The sequence below is a fragment of the Ursus maritimus genome, unplaced genomic scaffold (assembly GCF_017311325.1).
Source record: "Ursus maritimus isolate PB19 unplaced genomic scaffold, ASM1731132v1 scaffold_21, whole genome shotgun sequence".
Taxonomy (NCBI): domain Eukaryota; kingdom Metazoa; phylum Chordata; class Mammalia; order Carnivora; family Ursidae; genus Ursus; species Ursus maritimus.
In genome coordinates, this window is record NW_024424564.1 from 8,094,322 (window position 1) to 8,110,364 (window position 16,043).

The window sequence follows — 16,043 nt, forward strand, 5'->3', positions numbered from 1 at the left end:
AGACCATTTCATTTCCAATCACTACCTTCCTTGTGAAGCCCCGTGATAAGGCCCGCCAAGCCAATCATTGTGGGCAGGGGGATGGAACAGTCTGATTGGCCAACTTGATAATGCATCCCACCCTCACCCTGTAGGAGGGTTTGCTCTCCATTCCCATAATATGAATTAGGGGAGGCATGATTCTTCTTCCAAAGTGTGTTGAGCAAACAACATACATGCCCTGCAAGGAGGTGATTCCTCCAAGATTGTGACCCATGAAGACAATGTAAGCCTATCGCTGTGGGTGTCCATCTTTCACAATGTGGAGAGATCTTGACCAAGACTGAAACTGGCCCCCGGAAAAAAGAGAGAGAGAGAAACCTGAAAGTATTATTTGAGTTCCTGGAACCAGCCAAATTAATCCCAGCACTTCTCAGTCACAGAAACTAATAAATTCCCTTTGGCTTGAGTTGATTTGAGTTGAGTTTCTGTCTATGACGACCAAAGGGCCCGGAGTTGTACAATCTCAAAATAATTCACACTTCGTGTGAATCACATCTGTTCTAATAAAATGCCTCCACAGGGAGGCATCAATAAAAAGAGCACACTGGATCGTTGGTCAAGACCTCAGAGATGAAATTTTGGCACTATCTATTGAAGAAAACTTAGGCTGGGTATTTAAGTCTCTGAGCTTCTCCTTACTTAATTGTAACAGAAGAGATTGATTTAGATCCACTCAAGGACAAAGAACTGGTTAGAGGCCTTGGAGATCCTTTATTTTAGAACTGAGAAAACCATTACCCCAGGGAGTGGGGCATTCACTTGATCAAGATCAGCTAGCCTGTTGGCAGCTACACAGGCTGACATCTGCTTGCCCTGACGCCCGTTCCAGCACCTTTACCATAACCCCACTTGATGGCTCCCTTGAGGTAGGCTTGTCTCATCATTATCTTTATACACTATGTCTCTTAGGACGGTTTTGGTTACAGATAACTCAAATGAAGACTTTCATTAAGAGGTTTATTGTTTGCATATCAAGAAGTCCAGAGAAAGGCTGATTCCACTGTTGGTGGAAGAGATCAACAGCATCAATAAAAACTCAGACTCTTTCCATATTTTCACTCTGCCATTTTTAACATGCCAACTTTGGTCCCCATCGTGTCATAAGATAGTAACAGCACTTCACAAAAGTTCTTAAGCCAGAAGTGGAAAAAAAATCCTAATATTATGCTCCTTTTTAAGACTGAGAAAACATCCGTCAAGGGCCCCAGAAGGCCTCCCTTGCCATCGCATTGGCCAGAACCGATCACTGGTAGGGAAAATGGCATTGCCACTTCGGCTTCAGCAGCTACATTTTGACAACTCTGAGGTGCCATCGATGTCAGAGAAGTTGAAATCCTTAAAAATAGGTACAGCTTAGAATGACTGCAATATGGTATCATGATTTGCTCTCCTGGAGGAGAACCCAGGGGGAAGCTGGGCTGCATGGGAGGTTTCTGCTGACACACATCTCTTTTGTTCACGTTCTACTGGTCAGAAATAGGGAAGCCTGGGAAATGTAGTTTAGCCATGTGCCCAAGAGGAAAGGGTAACATGTGGCAGTCTCTGTCCTTGGCCATCTAACACCTGAACCAAATCAGGGTTCCGTTAGCAAGAGAAGGGGTGTAAATAGCTATGGGATACCAGTCTACAGAATTTACAAGATACACGCTTGTGTAGAACAAGATTTAGAGGTAAGTATAAACTTCTACAATCTGCCCATGTAAAAACTGGCCTTTGTGAAGCCTAATTCCCCACTCCTGAAATGTGGGCACACAGTGAACTCCTTCCAAAGAGCACAGTTGGGAATGGGGGGAAAGATACTTTGCAACGGAGAAACTGACAAACACTACCTTATCCAGGTGATCAAGGTTAGCATCAATAGTGATAAGACACGTGTCGATAGTATGTCACTTCGATAGCGCATAATGAAAATGGCACTCTGTCTCTATGGTTTTCCTCGCCAAGCCCTGTAGCCCCCAGGCTAATCATAAGCAAAACAACATTCACCAAATCCAATTGAGGACGTTCGGTAAAATACATAACCAGTATTCCTCAAAATTGTTAGGGTCATCAAAAATAAGGGAAGTCTGAGTGATTCTCACAGAAGACAGAAACCTAAGGAGACATGATAACAAATATAATGTAGTATACTGGATGAGATCCTGAAACAGGAAAAGGACATTAGGTAAAACCTAAGGAATATTGAATAAAACACAGACATTAATTAATACTAGTGCATAAATATTAGTTAATTAATAAAGACAAATGAACAGAGGAAATTGGGCATGAGGTGTATGTGAATTCTACAATCTTTGCAATTTTTCTATAAATCTAAAATTATTTTAAAGCTAAACATTTTTTGAAAGATTTATTTATCTATTTTAGAGAGCGAGCCCATACGAGCAGGGATGGGGCAGAGGGAGAGGGAGAGAGAATCTCAAGCAGATTCCCTGCTGAGCCTGACATGGGGCTGGATCTCACGACCCTGAGATCATAACCTGAGCCAAAATCAAGAGTCCGGTGTTTAATTGACTGAGCCACCCGGGCGCCCCAACCATTTTTTTTTTTGAAATTGATCTTTGATTGAGCCCAATAAACAGAGCTGGCTCCCTTTCCCTTCCGAAAAATATCCTTGTTCAGACGTTTCTGCTGTTAAATGTGAGGAGCCTATGCCCATGCAGACAACTTGACTAAACTGATCTTAGACTCAAGTATTCTATTTCTCCAGAGCCACGTACTCATGAATCTTTGCAGTAAGCACTTACCAGAACGCTAGCTCAACCGCATGCTACAGTCGCTGTAGAGTGTAACTTCTAAAGTTGCAGGAGGTGATGGCATGCTGTTCCCTCCAACTCACATGCAGATATTCCGCTTGTTGCCCCACAGAGCCTTACTGATGAAAGATGAATTGTAGACAGCCACGTTACTGGCTGGGCCAGTCCCAACAGAAAAGGAGAGGCTGTAAGAACCATCCTCCCTTCCTCACCACGAAGCTACGCTCCCTCTCTGCGAGCGTCAATGTCTATCTAATGCTGAGATCACCACTGCGGAAACTCTCCCATCTGTGCTCCCAGGAGAACCATCAGTGAGAATGGCCGCTGTGGCACAAAGGGAACACACAGCATTGAAAATTCTGGTGTCCGTTCAAACTGGAAGATAGGATATTTTGAATGATCCCAAAGTATAAATTTCTAATTCATGTACAGATACAAGATATCCTCTAGCTCTTTAATTAAGAAATGCCTGAAAAAGAATGTAGATACGGCCATGCCATGTTCTTTGGAGAATTATCAACTCATTTCTTTTCTCCCTTTTTCTTTCTAAGGATTTCGATAACATCTAACAACACTTCAAAGATGAAAGTTTGAATTTGTTGTTGTTGTTTCAAAGGAAACTATTAAGAAAAGGTAGTCATATGAGGTATTTTTTGTTGTACTAGTTAACTTAAGCCCCGAGCCCTTTCTGCATCAGGGGCCCCCTGAAGACATTCGGCACTTTGTGTGGGTTGGGTAGGAAAGCAGCAATATCTGAGAGAACAAGAGTGCCTGCAATTTAAATGCCATAAGGACAAAAGTTCTAATGACTTCTGATGGTGTTTTCCTCCTCCTGTGGCACCAACATGGATGCCTGAGAGGATCTTTAGGTCAAGAAGTCTAAGTGAAAATATAATTAATAGGGCTTCAGACATTAGATCTGATTTTCTCGTAAAAACAAATACCAATATATCTGTGAACTCTTGACATCTCGAGCCACCATTTTGGGAACTTCTAATTCACCTCAGGGAAGGACTTCACTTTACTGAAAGCCTTTCTTAATGACTGAATAACTAATAAAAGTCAGTGTTAGGAGATCCTATCTATGAAGATTAAATCATAGAGGAAGGTGATAACCTTTGAAAAGATGAAAGTAAAAAAAAAAAAAAGACCTATCTCAGTTTTTAAGACTCAAAAATTCTATATAACTTCTGAAGAGTGTCAGTTCTATAAAAAAGATAACAACAGCTATAGAGGTTGAAGCCCAAGAAATGAATGAACTAAAACAGCCTAAACAGGGCAGATCATAAAGAACAGTTGAGCTCAGCACGGGTAGGTGTAACACAAGACAGCCCTGATTTAAACGGTACCTGGAGCTTCCGGGTAGAACTCAGAGAAGGAAGGAAGAATGGAATGCATAACTGAAGACGGAGCTGTGACTGGTAGGGTCGTATAGGATCGTTTTGCCAGCAGTGTATGCTCTTAGCTGAGTGATTATGGCCTAGAGGATTACAGCATTCCCAAAAGGCAATCCGGCATTCCATAGCTGGTCTGTGGGTTAACCTGGGAGGTAGAAGAAGCAGGGATATAAGCCCATTGAGATGGGCTCTATCTGAGGCAGAAATTTTGTCTTCAACATGTATCATTTATTGTCGGATCTAAAGGAGCCCAGACTGTTTGTGAACAAAGGTTTATCAAAAAATCAGAAGACCAGTATAATAGAGTAATTCCAGACTGTTGAAAGGAAATTGTCTCAGTTTTCTGGTTGATTAACTAAGAAATAGATGTAAGTATTTTATTCAATTTCTAATGAATATTGGTTTTTTTTTAAGTTTTTAAAAGATTTTATTTATTTATTTGAGAGAGAGTGAGAGAGAGGGGCAGAGGAAGAGGGAGAGGGCTTGATCCCAGGACCCTGAGATCAGGACCTGAGCTGAAGGCAGACGCTTACCAGACTGAGCCACCCAGACGCCTCTCTAATGAATACTGTTAAGAGAAACAGTCAACACAAATAAAAAACGACAAGTAAGATGATACTCAGTAAAACTTAGATTTACAAAGTTTGTCCCAGGGATGCTGCATTTATTCAAGTAATTGCCACCCTCCCTCTCTCTCTCATACTAGCAAAGACTGGAAACCACAGACTCATTAGGATCAAAAAGCTGATGGATGAATCAAATTTTATAAGTATTTGCCCAGAGAAGAAAGAATTGATCCCTGTGAAAATCTAAATAAAGTTTAAAGTGGAAAAAAAAACTGTAAATGGTTTAACTGATCAGGGAATTAATCAAGATTTAAGGAAAACTACTGCAGAAAATGCCTTTTTGACAAAAATGCATTAATGTCGTTACCATTCCCATTTAAAGGGTTTATTTTCATCATCTCAGCCTCAAAACCTCCTCAGGGTCAAAGCAACGAGAATCAGACGTATTCTGTGACGCCTCGATTTGTTATGTGGCAGTCAAGCGATGCTATTCACCTCCCAGCTTTGGTGTGTATTGTTCCCTGTCTGGAAATCTTTAGGAGCACCTCAAGTCTTCTCCTGCAAGGCTCACCTTACAAACTTCCTTTCCAGAATGGTCTTTCCTGACCTCCAGGCAGAATTAGATACTTTTACTCTTTATGTTCCCTGAGGTACGTTTTATGAATATTCTATCACCTTACTATAATTTCTTTGTCTACATAGCTATCTTACTGGACCCCCGATGGGCATGGCTCGTGTTTTAGTCCTTTTGCTATTAAATCCCTGGCACATAATAGACATGTAATGAGTGAATGTGGAATAACTGAGTGGATGTATAAGTGAGGTCTCCATGTTACCCACTTGATAAGTGGAATCACTTATTCTTTATTTATGAACAAAATCATCAAATCTGCATGCAACTTTTAAGATCTATTTAAGAAAAAGTGCTTTGCTGTAAGAACTGTATTCAAATCAGTACTGAACAAGTATTTTGTGGTGTTTCTCTCTTTCTCCGCAACCCTTCTTTGCACCTCTAACCTTATTCACAATCCAGAAAAGTAGTGTCTTTATAGGAACCCACACAGGACTGAAATGGCCAGTTCAGGAGCTCCTCGTGGGTGTTGGTGGGGGCATCCCTGGAGTGTGGGAGCAATTTCTGGGAGGTCCAGAGGTTAGGTCAGCCAAGGGCTTTTTCTTTCCATCCATCCTCAATTTGACTCTGGATTCAGCTGAATATAGTTAAAGGATTAATTGCCCATCATTTTGTTCTCTAAATTGAGAGTCATTGTGGTAAGAACCAAGCGTAGCAATAAGAGCCAACCACAAAAAAAAAATAAATTACTTTGTAAGTTTCAAAAGATTTTCACCAAATTACTGCTCTGTGCAAATGATGTTGGGGGGAAAAAGTTTGTTTGAGAAACATTTTCTTTTGTGACTGTAATAAGGTATGTGTACCCCTGCTGAGATATGAGTCACATCCCCCGTGATAGGAAACTGTGGCCAGTTTTTGTGGGTTTGGGGTTTTGTACTAAATTTTCAGTGCCTCATGTTTCCTATGACTGATGAATGGATCATCACCTGACTCATAGACTCTTGCTACGGATGGCCAAAGTGTGGCTTTTAAAATTCAATAATGTGGCACCCTGTTGCTCTCAGTTTTAATACGGAAGGAGAAACACCAGAAACATGGAATCATTGCTTTGAAATGGACTTTTCTGAGGTCACCTCTTCACAGCCTTTGGCAGGATTAGAATCAAATTGGTCTAGACTGGTTTGTAATTCTTATTTTGAAAGACCTACAATGCCACTTTTTGGTCCAAGTAAAGTAGGTGTCTTAGTCTTTTCAAACTACTAGAGCAAAATGCCACATTTTGGGTGGCTTACCAACATTTTCTCCCTAACAGTTCTGGGGACCGGCAAGTCCAAGGCTGGCTTCCTTGTTCATAGCCAGCCAACCTCTCCCTGCGGCCTCACACGGCGGGAGGGCTGAGCGAGTTCTCTTGGACGTCTCTTATAAAGGCACAAATATCACTCATGAGGATTTCACCCTCATGACCTAATCATCTCCCACAGGTCCCACCTCCAAAGACCATCACATTCGCCTTCAGATTTCAACATATGAATTTGGGGAGACAAAACGTGCAGACTGCAGAAGTAGATAGACACCAGACATTTGTAATTTTTCCTGATTAAGGACATACCACCTCAAACTCAGCCTTCCTGAAAGCAAATATGTTTTATTCCTTTATTCAACAAATATTCATCGGATGAATAAGTGTGCCCTACTTGAGATCGGCAGAGGTGAATTCAGGTGAGTCCCCAGCACTCAGGCATCTTGGAGTGTGGTGGGAGAGACACGATTTTATGTGGCACATACCATAATAGAGGTGTTCCCAGGGGCGCAAAATGAATAAGTGCTAGACCTGAGGAAAGACATGTCCAAATACGGGAAGTCAGGAGAGAAGACTGCTGATGAAAGCTCAGTTCAGGGAAGGTGAAGCACAGGTGATGGACATCACTAGGCAAAGTGTGAGGGAACAGACCGGAGAGGAAAGCCAAGAGCTAGATATTCAAAAGTCATATGCCTTTCTGCCGAGATCTTGAAGGAGTCCCAAAAGGTGTGAGCAGAGGGGTTCAATGAGACAATTTACGGAAGGGTTAAAGAAAGATTAGATGTAGGTGGGCAGACCAGCTAGAAGCCTATTGTGATAATCCAAGGGGAAAGTGGTATAGAGTCTGAATGAAATCAAGGTCAGCGGTAACAGACAACAGGAAAGGAAGTAGAGTTCGTACGACCAGGTTATTGACTCTGGGCACTGATATAGAGTCCAGACTCTTAATATTGGAGTCCAACCCCCTGTCCCAAACCCAGGGCTCAATTCTCAGTCTTCCTTTTTTCTAGATACACTCACTCCCTTGGCAATCTCAACTAATCTGTGATGATACCCAAATTTATATCTCCAGCTCACGCTACCCTGAACTCTTGACTTGAAAATTTAATGGTCCATGTAACATCTCCACTTGGATGTCTAATAGAGATATTAAGCTTCCCATGCTCCAGTCTCGACAGAAGGCCACCCCTGAAACCTCTTCTACTTGTAGTCTTTTCCATTATTGTTAATAGCAATTTCACTTCCAGTTGTTCAGGTCCAAAACTTTCTTTGACTCCTCTTTTTTTTTATACACTCCATGTTCAGCCCATGAGCTCATCCCTTGGGCTTTAACTTCAAAATTTGCAGAGTCTGAGCACCTCCCACCACCTCCACTGACACCACCCTAATCTAAGCTATTATAATTTCTGTCCTGGATTCTTAAAATAGCTTCCTAGCTCATCTCCTTGCTTCTTCCCATGCTCCCTGAAGTCTGTTCTCTACATGGCAGCCAGGATGATTGAGCTCCACCCTGTTGATGTTTTCTCTGAAACTTTTCAAGCATACAGAAAAGTTGAAAGAGTAGTACAATTTGAAATGTCTTTTACAGCTTTTTATTTTTCTGATCCGGGATCCAGTCAAGGTTTATGCACTCATTTGTATATCTTTTTAGTCTCTCTTAATTGAGAATAATTTCCCAGCTTTTAAAAAAAAAATGACATTCGCTTGTTTGTGTAGATTGTCCCACACATTCTGAATTTGTCAGTTTCCTCATAGAAGGTGTCGTGTGCTTCATATTGCATCATATCAAGGGGCACGTAATGTCAGGTTGTCCTAATATTAGTGATGTTGTTTGATCACTTGGTTAACGTGGTGACCCACGAAAGTTCTCCTTTGTGAAGATGAATTTCCCCTCTTCATAATTAGTAAAAAATGATGGGGTGATATTTTGGTACCCTCCAAATATCTAATTTATAACCACCTTTAACCTGATGGCTTTAGCCTCTATTTATAACCTTCCCTTGATTATGTGTGGGATGTTGCAAAACGGTAATTTTAAAAATACTCCCGCTTCCATTTTTTAGCAGGTGTTTTAGCAAAAAAATTGCCTTCCCTATTTTTTCTAGTCTCCTGCTTTCTCTGCACCGACCCCCCACCCTGCACCCCACCCACCACTTTTTTGCCCTTCTCCCTCTCTTCTCCCTTCTCCTCTTTTTTCTTTTCCTCCTTTTTGTCCTCCTTGGCCTTCCCCTTCTCCTTCTTCTCTTTTTTCTTCTGACTTTCACAGTGGACTCTTGGATTCTTTTTAATTTAGTGTGTTATAATCAATTACCATGAAATGATATGTTTAAAATGTGTATCAGATCCTGTTCTGTTCCTCTAGTCCAACCTCACCCATGACTCCCCACTTCACTCACAGTGAGAGCCGAAGTTTCTGTGGTGGCCTACGAGACCCTGCATCATCTGTCCCCAGTTCCTCTCTGGTCTCATCTCATCCTGCTCACAGCTCCTGTCTGGTCTCTTGGCTATTCCTCCAACATTCCCCGCATGCTCAGGTCTTCGGACTCACCAGCGCCTCTCTGTGGAATGCTCTTCCTCGGATATTCACTTGGTTTTATTCCTCCCCCATCTTCAAATATTTTCTCAAAGCCACCTGGCCAGATGTGTAATCATTTAAGTCAGTCCACCCTCCTATACTATATTTTCTCCATCAATCTTACCACTTTCTTGCATTATTTTATTGTGTTTATTGTCTGCTTCCAACTTGAATACAAGCTCCTTGAGGATGGGAATTTGGTCTGTTTTATGCACTGCTGCATCCCAGTGGCTGGAATAGTGCCTCCTCAGTTCATCTTTACTGACTGGATGGGTGCATAGGTTGGATGAAGGGTTGAAGGAGAGGGAGATTCCTGTTTCTCAGGCCCGGCTGTCTGAGATAACAGCGCTCTACTCCCTGAAATAGGGAACACAGAGGAGTGTGTTTGGGAACAAACTTTGAACGTGTTGAGTTTTAGGTGCCTGTGAGATTGCTGTGTGGAAAAACCCAGTAGGAAGTCAGCTAGACCTAGATTTCATGGGTACCCCCGCTACGAAGTAGTTTCCAAACACCTAAGGCAAAATCATGTCTAAATTCATTTTAAGTGAATTGAACATTACTGAATTGAATTAATATGAATGGGAACGCTAAGAGTCTTTCACCTCCCAATCTGGCATGCTAACCAAGCGTGGGAAGAGAGCTATTAACACTTTCCTGAGTCTGCTAGGTTTTGAACTGCTCGACTCAAAGACAGCACTAAACACCTGGTAATAGTTCTAACGGTTTGTCAACAAAGCTGGACCTGTTAGTCTTCTAGGGTGATAACTGTTTCTGGTAGTCTCAAGTCTTGGTTAGAGACACCTGCATCCCATACAGAGCAAATTAGTACTTAAAAAGTATCATTTTGCTGCTGATCTACTAGTGTGGTCACCCTTGAATTCCTTTAGTCAAACGATAAGAGAAGCAACATCAGAAATGTTTTCCTTCATTAGGCAGTACTCTTCTCTCATCCTTGCTGCCCCTTTATTCTTCCAAGCCTTGAGAAATTCTCCAATAGACAATGAGCTGTAAGAATTCAAGAAGAGTTTGTCTTGTGTGGTATCACCCGTGTTTGGACAGTGCTTCACCTAAAATAAGTGTTCAGTAAATTTTATTCAGTTGTATATCAATATTTACTTTTTTTGATTTTGGAACCACTATTCACATCTTGGCTCTACCCCAAAAGCTCAATCTCCCATCTCTCAACAAAGTCCTGAGCCATCCAGTCAGTCCCCATAGTTTGAAGTAAAGGTAACGACAAGAGAGGGAGAAGTCCACAGTGCGAAATTGTCCACTGCAACTTTGGATGTAAGGGAAATTTAAATTTATTCCGACATCATAAAACCAGACACACACCCATGAATGAGAACATGAATCTTTCCGGATGCTTATGGAGAATTTCCATGTTAGCTTATAAATCCTGCCCACATGGTGGGTCATTCCATTATAAGCTCCTAGAAGTCTTATTTTCCTTTTGAATGATGGTACATAAAGTAGCTGCTGTCATTCACGTCTTAAAGAAAAAGAGATCAAAGTGAAATTACAGGCTTACATTTCAGCAATTTCAGAAGATTTTGTCATTATTTATGACAATGACAATACTGATGGTGTGCTGATCTATAGTACTTTGAGATAGCAGTGTTACTCAGTTAAGGACACTATAAATCAGAGGAGCCTCCCCTTCCCCTTTAGATATAAGAAAATAATTAGAGTCTTCACTGGTCAACATTAAGGTCAAAAGTGAATGTATATTTAACTTGTCCATTGTTTTTGTGGCTCTCTTTCTTCTTCTTTTTTTTTTTCTGGAATAGAAAGTGGGGACATATTTAAGTTAGGAAGGCAACTGACATTAACAGCACTTTCTAGAGTAACAATAACAAGATGGCCAGATCAGAATAGCATCAGCCACAACAGTATAAAGCCATTGAGATTCGCTTCGGTGAAACTGAAAATTAACAGTTGTTTACCCCAGTACTAAAATAAACCTTGGCTTCTGACCTTTCCCAAGGATTTGATTTTCTGGCTCATCTGTGTGTGTGTGTGTGTGTGTGTGTGTGTGTGTGTGTGTGTGTGTTAATTCTGGGCAGAATAGATTTTATATGTAATAATTACTAACAGAAGACATGTGGGTACCTGGATGCCATCCTTTCAGCTGAAGGCATATACCTTATTAATGTGAGTGTTCAATTCAGCAATAAAAAATATTTATAATGGACTTGAATGAAGTCATAAAGCAGAAGAGAATTAAGAAATATGACAAGATATTTCTAAATAATTCAATAAAGTCAAATATTTCTAAAATAGTAAATCTCTACAATCAAACATCTTAAAACAGAGAAAAGATATCTAGGTATGATTTTTATTTAGATAAGCAAGATTAGAAAAACTGAAAATGGCTAAACAATCTTTCTGAAGTGGGGGGTTTACTATTTTATATATACGGTATTTTACTTAGTTTCCAGTCATCAGCCCATTCATCCATTTTAGGATTCCGCAGATGCCCAGACGCTTGAACTTCAAGTCATTGACATAGAGGTGGGAACTCCTGTAAACATCCCATCTGCTTTCAATAAGAAACTTGATATTCTTTAGGATTTATGGGTGGTGGGAGGAAGGTGCCTAAAGTGAGGTTTCAGAAATGGCCGGAAAATCCTTGTAGGTGAAACCCATATTTCTTGGACTGTCGGTAGTTCTACATTTATATCTAGAATCTCAAGAATAAACCCATAGCAGTTTCTTTGTCAGAACATAGCCAACTTACTGAAGGTTTCTGATGAATCCAGTGTATATATTTATATACAAATCTTTTGGGGAGAGGGAGGGGTGTTGATGACAGATTCAAATACTTTAAGTTTTATACCCATTTCTATGTATACAGCAGTTCCAGATAATAATAATAGCTGTAGACCCTGGTGATTGGCCAATTTGATTCTATTCTGCCATCCTCTTTCTAGAGTCTGAAATGGTTCCACCTGGTCTCAGCAGAGAACGGACCCTGGAGTTCTGACGTGGGAAAATGAAGAGCAGTCACTTTGTAGCAGGAGGAAAAGGTCAAAAGAATCACAGATTCTGACCTTTACATTGTGGAGGGACTAAGCCAAGGCCAGTAGTCACTTTTCTCCAAACTTCTAATTGTATTAGCAAGATAATCATCTCATTGTTTCATCCCCTGGAGGTTGAGTTTTCAACTATTGGCGGCAAAATACATTCCTATCTGAGCACACCCTGCCTCATCTTAATCTTGCATTCTCAAACCCGGTTAGATTTAGACTGAACTCTTCAGTTTTAGAAAGTAGGCCTCAATCTCCCTGGATCTGACTAAGACTCAATCAGCACTGAACGTGCAGTGATAAAAGAGGGAATGGTCCGCTTCCCTGTCTCTCTGCGGCACTGTTTTGATTGCTTGTGTGTTCCAGTCCAAACCCCAACGCAAGTCCAGTGACCTAACATTTCTCCTCCAAACTCTTGATTTTAAATAGTCCGTTCCCTGCAGCCTGCCTCCTACCCTTCCAGCTCACTTACTCTGACACCTCCCATGGCTGTCTTCTCCACTCCGGGGATCCCACCTCCTTTACACTGCTCATTCATCCTACAGTTGTTGCTCTATTCACGACCTTTCATATCTTCACTTACAGTTTTCACTCAGTTTAGATTCCACTGTGTGTCATTGCAAACACCCGCGACTCCCTTTGTTCTCTCTCCGCCATCACACTCTTCTGGTTAAAATAAAGCAAAACAACAACAATGAAAAAGCAACCTGACAAGTCCAGCTCCCCTCCATCTCTGTGCACAAACCCGTGCTCCATGGTGCTGGATAAGATCCCACCAAGGAGACCGACTTTGAAATCATGACCCCAGATCCCCAAATCACTGTCTGAAGGTTCTAATGATCCCCTCTTAACTTGCTTTCTTGCTCTTTAAGTTACCATTTAAACCTTTCTCCTAGAGCCTCGAACCTCCCTGTGGTCTCCACTGCCCCATCTCAGGTGTCAGTGTCTCACTTGACTGAGGAAAGGAACTCCCTGGCATTCCAGGGGTCCATCTACATATTTACACATTTATCTGCCCCTGTTAGCATACTCCCTGCTTTTATAGTATAAGAAACATCTCTACACCGAAACAGGGCAAGAAGTCTCTTCATTGCTGCTCCTTCTCCCCTTCTCAGGGCCATTTCTTTGCCAGTTATTTCAGCTTCGGTGAGTCACCAACCTCTTTCTCTCTACTGAATCATTTCCATAGGCTTACGTTAGCACCATCTTTTGATAACCTTCCATTCAATTAGCCAACCATTGCCCCATTTCTCTGCTTCCTTTCAGAGCAAAATTTCTCAAAGGACCTCTACACATGCCACCCATCAGCTCTTTAGTCACCTCCACTCACCCGTCCCTAATGCATTTCCACCACTCTCCTGCAACTAATCTGGTTACAGTCACCAATGGCTTCCATGTCGCTAAGCGCATGCTCCAGGGATGTTCAGAGTGTTGAACACAGTTGATCATTTCCTCCTCTGTGAAACACTCTCCACTCCTGGCTTGGATCACATCACCCTCTCTTGTTTCTTTTCTCCCTCATTGATCACTTCTTAGTCTCCCCTACTGGAATCTCACATGTTACGTGACCTCTAATGTTGGAGAGCTTCGGGTTTTGGTCTTCAACCCTTGTTTCTGTGTATACTCCTCCCATAAGAAATCGCATCTATGTTTGTGGCTTTGAATACCATCTTCATGCTGATGATTTTCAAATATTTATCTCCAGCCATGACCCCTCTCTTGAGCTCCCGATATTTATAGTCAATTTCCTATGCAATGGCTCCACTCCACTTGGATTTTTCATAAGGATATCAAACTCTTAATATGTGCAAGTGAATCTCTGATTACCCCCTGCCACCATTATGTACACCATACCTCTTGCCCCCCTGGCTCCTCTTTTCAATAAAGGGTTCCATCTTCATTCACATGGTCAAACCAACTAGTTGTGGGTCACTTTAGACTCCTCTCTTTTCCCCGACCCCCATACCACCAAATTCTTTGGGTGCTACATCCAAAATTATGTCAAATCCACACATTTCTCTCTATCTTCAATGGTACCTTTTTAGTCGAAGCCACAGTCCTCTCTCCCCTCAACAATTATAGTTAACTTCCTAATTCCTCACCCCCCTCTCACAGCACTCTAAACCCCACAGATCACCCAAGAGCAATTCTCTTAACTTATACATTGGATCTTTTAGAATAAAATTCATATTCTTTTCCTGGGTCTACAAGGTCCTGTATGGTCTTGGTCTCCCTTCCTCTGCAGTCTCCTTCCTCCCATTCTGCCCACTCCTCCCTGTACTTTAGAAATCAAGTTCCCTTTCTAACCCCAGGCCTGAACACATGTTCTCTCTGCCTAGAATGTGCTTTCCCCACCTCTTCACACAGCTGACCTGTTCTCATCATTTAGTTTCTATTCCAGGTTGCCACGTCAGAGAGGCTCCCCTCACTATGCTGTCTCAGCTAGCCTTCCCCGCCAATTCCCCATCTCATCAACTTTGTTGTTGTTTGCAAAGAACTTCTCACAGTCCATAATTATTTCATTTGCTTGCTTATTTATAATTTATCTCCTACATCAGAATGTAACCTCTGTATCCCAAGTTCACTTCTGTATCCCCAAAGACTAGCATAATGAGAGCTCAAGAAATTATGTTTACAAATGAATACAACCCCATGGAGACACATATTTTTAAAATAAATTCAAATTCCAGAACCTTATAAATAAATGGACCTTAGAATTATCTAACCCAATTATTTAATCTACTGATGAAGACACTGTGGCTCAGAAAGATTAAGGGACCTCTCCGAGTTCATAGACTAGTTTAGGACAGAACCGAGTCCAGAATCCAGGCTCTGGACCCTCAGTCCATTGCTCCTCCTTTTGTCCTGTGATGACACCAGTTTCAAGCTAAGATTCTTCCATTGTGAGCTAAGGAAACTGACTCTGGCTAATTTATGGACTAAAGGAATTATTCTTGGAATTAAGGGGACATCCGCTATCCCAGGCTTTAGGGAGGATAGGCATTAGCGTGGTTAGTACTTAGGTAACAGACATGAATAGACCATCCATCAGGGCGCTGAAGTCGGGATGAATGAACTCTGACCCTTTCCCTTCATCATGTCAACCCACTTGATGGTCACATTCCCAAGAGGAAAAACAGGAGAGTCCCTGTTTGGGTCTTGTTCCCACTCCTTCGCTCATCAAGTATTGGTCCTGCCAATCCTGCATGTGATGACGGCTGGGTGATTCGCCCAATGGAAATGGAGGTGCTTTTAGCAGAAGAAGGTGAGCTGGATGCTGGGCAGACAAAAACACCAGATGTCCTCGGTACATCATCATGCAGAGCTGGTAGGAGCCGCGCTTGACGCCAAAACATTGGCTTCACGACAAGCCCAGTCCCCAGGTTAGTAGCCTATGTTTCTTGAAATTATTTGGTGATGCTCTCTTTCTGGTGGGTTATGCAAATATCCCTGTGTGAGAATTCTCTCCCAAAGGCCCAGGGGGCATACAGTAGGGTGTGAACACTGCCAGCCGGCACTGCAGCTCTGACTTGCTGCATATTTTGTTCTGTTTGTTCCCGTTTGTCCAGGGGTCGGGTTGCTATGAATGTGGAATTTTGCTCCCTCTCCCTGCCTGTCTTCAAATGAAGCAGGCCTGAGAACGCTATTGTCAGTTGTGGAGAAGAAGGAATGTACATACCCACATCTTCCTCTTGGTAATCATGCTCCGCAGCTAAGTTAAAGGCACTGCAGGAGGTGCAAGCATCAACTCACCAGATCCACATTCATCCCTAGCCAGGGATTAAGATTACCCTGAAGAGAGACAGGAGT

The 16,043-nt window shown here is 41.9% G+C and overlaps 1 long non-coding RNA gene across 2 annotated transcripts in view; it reads left to right on the plus strand.

Annotated features, from left to right (window-relative positions):
• Positions 1-16,043, plus strand: part of LOC103656841 — a 61,591-nt gene that overhangs the window by 13,072 nt on the left and 32,476 nt on the right. Inside the window, exon 1 of one of the 2 annotated variants that reach the window (XR_566706.2) lies at positions 13,907-15,616. The exons of the other annotated variant lie outside the window; for it this stretch is intronic. This is a non-coding gene — a long non-coding RNA (uncharacterized LOC103656841). Of the gene's footprint in view, positions 1-13,906; positions 15,617-16,043 lie in introns of those variants that run through there. 2 annotated transcript variants of the gene reach the window in all.